The sequence below is a fragment of the Rhincodon typus genome, chromosome 37 (assembly GCF_021869965.1).
Source record: "Rhincodon typus isolate 14 chromosome 37, sRhiTyp1.1, whole genome shotgun sequence".
Taxonomy (NCBI): domain Eukaryota; kingdom Metazoa; phylum Chordata; class Chondrichthyes; order Orectolobiformes; family Rhincodontidae; genus Rhincodon; species Rhincodon typus.
In genome coordinates, this window is record NC_063368.1 from 17,170,166 (window position 1) to 17,174,055 (window position 3,890).

General features: G+C 43.5%; 1 protein-coding gene across 1 annotated transcript in view; it reads right to left on the reverse strand.

The window, feature by feature from the left end:
* The window catches only part of akt1s1 (AKT1 substrate 1 (proline-rich)), a 35,773-nt gene that overhangs the window by 11,071 nt on the left and 20,812 nt on the right, over window positions 1-3,890 (reverse strand). The gene's annotated exons all lie outside the window — the stretch shown is intronic.

A 3,890-nucleotide genomic window follows, 5' to 3' on the forward strand; every position in this document is an offset into this window, starting at 1 on the left:
GGTCTTCAGCATTACAAAGAGATAACAGTACATTTTGGAAACTGTTCTCAAAAGACAGAAGCCTCCGTTAGCCAGAAGATTCAAGTGGGAGCTCCGAGAGAGAGAAATGGACAGCTGCAGACTGGGGGATGGAAGGGTTAATGTTGCACTAATTCTGCACAAAACAGCCAATTTTAGTTGTAGATAAGCTCAAATATTATGCCCCACTGACAAATGGGTAGTTTCATCCCCATTCCCAGCAACAAATTGAACTTTGATGGGAAGTCCATCTTGATCAAAGTAAGGCAGCAACTTGAGCCAACAGCCAAGCAACAGACCAAATTTTAAAACGTCTAGGTTCCTCTCCTGCCCTTCAAGGTCCAAGGTCCAAGGTCCCAGTGTGGAAAGGGGAGGGGTCACCAGCACTCTTCATGAAACACCCAACACTTAAACAGATAGAGGGTCAATCAGACATTGCAATTTCACTCATATCACTTATTCATTTCTGATTAAAACATCAATCAGTTTTTCACACATACCATCTCGGCAGGAGGTCAGCCTACTCAGCCATACCCAAAAACATCAGGCCCTGGCCAGCTATACCCAGCAGAAGTGACACTGCCTCTTCCTGCCCATTAAAACCCAAACTTGCATCAAACTGAATGCAAATGAGAGCTGATGATAATGGATTACACAAGCTCTATGTATTTAGACTGAACCACTCGTGGAAGATACCAACATGCTCAAAACCTCAGATCAGCAGGGAGCTGCTCAGTATGGCAGTGCATTACCCACATCTCAGGGAGAAGAGACAGATATTCCTTCCCACTGAAGGCATCCAAATTCTCTCTCCAAAAGAGACACATGCTGATCCAACTAGTTAGTGTTAAAAATTAAGCAATGCTGAGAGATCTGGGATTCAGTTGCTGCAGGCACTCTAGGGATAATTGTGCAGAGCAAATAACAGTCATGGCTCCAGCTACAAAGGGACTGGACTGAGCATAAAAGAGTGCTGAATTAGGGAACCAGTTTACTCTGCTAAATTGGACTGGAGTTGTGATTTATCTGTTGCTTGAAGTGGAGCCATTCTGCCAGATCAGGCCAGAGCTCTAGATTTCCAACCAAGACTCACTCCAACACCACACAGACTAGTGTCAGTGCAACCTAGGCTCTTTGAGGAGCACTCAATAGCTCGACTTGAGATTTGGAAATGATCAGAAGAGACATTTTCTGGTCATTAGATTCTACACTCTACCTTCATATGCTGAGTTAGCAAGTCTGGGCTTTTATGAAATGGAAAATTCACAACCAAAATAGCCCAGATGTCCAAAGCCAAATTCACAGCATGGCAGATGTTAGCATGACTAATTCCAGCAAAGGGAGGGTTAACTCAGTAATTAAGCCCCAGCAATGGAATGCAACATTACAGGAGCTCTGTAGAAAATATTCTCCCATGCAAGAACTGCAAGTGTGAATACGTGCAGTCAATCAGGCTAAGGGATGTGCGAGAGAACTAAAGGGTATTTGAAAATCCAGGCATCTCAGAGGAAGTACAAGGATTGGCAGGTTACACAACAGATGCTGGACAGCGACAAGAGGGAAGGCTGATAGTGGTGTTACACCTAATTCGAGAGGAAGGTAGTAGACACAGGGAACAAAAAAAAAATGGTGGAAGTGGGTTAGCTACACCTGCTACTCTGAAGTGGCCATGAATGAGGATCTGGGAATGTAATTAAAACAAAAGCATTGCAATTGGGTCATTGTATTACACAGAAGCTCACACCCTCCAATTTGCTCACTGATGGGTTGTGTTGACAGTATGGCTGGGTCATTCCTGCAGTTCCAAAGAGCACTCTTCCAAAAAAAAAACAACAAAAACAAAAATCTGAAAACCCAGACAGAATGCTAAGCACAATCCTTATAGGGGGACTTGCTTCTGGGACGTTTTCCCTCTCCACTGCTGAGGATTAAGCTGGGATAAAAGTGCCAAGGCCAGGGTCAGGGTTGGTCACAGGAGTTTGCAGTCATCTCCTTGGCTGTGTTCAAGTATAACAGAATTGCATTTAAGCAGAGTAACAATTGCTCATAATGATAAACAGTCTATGGAGATACCGCTTGGTGGTTGTTGGTGGGGAGCAAGGGATGGGGGTGGCAGGGGTTAATGATTTACAGCTTGCCTACACTGCAAACTGGCAGGGTGGAGCCCCATTGCACACCCACTCCAATTCCCACTGTGACCCAAGAACTAATTCACAAAAGGCCTATCTTGGGCAGTGGGAGTAGGAGAGAGTTCCACTCAGTGGATTTGACCAGAACCCGCTGACCTTAGAGCGAGAATCAGCTTCTGTACATTCTTTGGTTTCAACCCCAGTGCAAAACACAAGCAAATCCACCTTTGTCATACGCGGAACAGTTGGGAACATTGATGGAATCTGATCTCTAAAGAGATATTTCTCTGTCCAAGTATCTATAAAACGCACACTGTCTAAACAAAAAAAGGGTATTTAATGAGGGAGAAGCATTCAACATTCATCCAACTCTGAGCAGCTTCATATTATCCAATGCTTCTCAGTGACAGCTAAGAGCAGTCTGGTTTTGCAAGTTTAGGATCCCTGGGGCAAATGCCAATAGAACAAGCAAGTGGATTCAGCAAAGACAGACAGTAAAGACTAATCTGACCTTAAAACTCCGAGACAGATGACACAATGGGTGTCTTTGGGGAATTAGCAGCTGCCTTGCCTTTGACAAGTTGAACTGCTTCTTGTAATCAGTGAAAAGAAAGCATTATAATGCTTCTGTAATGAAGCCGGTGGGGAAAAATTACTGATGTCCAAACCTGATCTATAGGCTGAGGTGGGTAGAGAGAAATAAAAGCCAGAGCATGCAATCAGGCAACGAAACCAGCTCATAAAAAGAAAACCATATCATATTTGCATGGATTGTAAGTCAATCCTCAGATCAATCCTTTAAGTGAACATGACAATGACAGAAGGGGCCAGTGGGACGGGCATTGCAGCACTGTAGGAGATTCTGAAAAGTCAACACCAATCAGCATTTGGTTCCTAAGGTGACACCACAGAAAAGGAGGATTCTAAACAAGTTCAAGTTAAATCACCTCATACTGAATTACAGCCAGTGTTTGGCATCAAGTAGCAAACCCGTTTTTGAACAAACATGCTCATGACAAGTTGCTCAGGGATGCAAAGTACTGGAGTTAGTAGACCAGGACATTTGCTGAAGCACCTAGACTCTTATTAGCCCAATTACTTGAATAAACACAGAGTATCCAGAAGTCCTGCAGCATTAATGAATCACAGCAAACTTGGGCACACTGAACCTGCTCATTTGCCATGTAATAAGCAACAGGCCAACCTCACTAAAATTAATCTCGTAGCCCCTTTGTACTGGTTTGCAATAAAAATTAACATTTCATGCTCATTCTCTTTTTAAAAAAAAAGCACAAGATTAAAACAAAGGCAGAAGTATCAGACAGGGAATTGGCCAAGACACCAGATTCAGACATCGCTTGTGAAAATGATCTTTTGTAAAAAGATTAGTGTCAGCTCAAAAACTGCAACCACATCTCTCAATCTGAATGCACCGAATGAAGCTGCATTCTTCAAATGGAATTCCATTTGGTTTTTTGGGGGAGGGGTGGGGACAATACAGGAAATGGTTATTCCCACCAAAGGAATATGGACCAGGGTTGTTGACAAAACAGTCCGAGACAGATTTTTACAACATGAATTTGTACCACTCTTTTTCCAGGTGGGATTGTTGGGGTTTATGGACACAGAGAGAGAGAGAGACAGACACACACACACACAGAGAGAGAGAGAGAGAGAGACACACACAGAGAGAGAGAGAGAGAGAGAGACACACACAGAGAGAGAGAGAGAGAGAGACACACA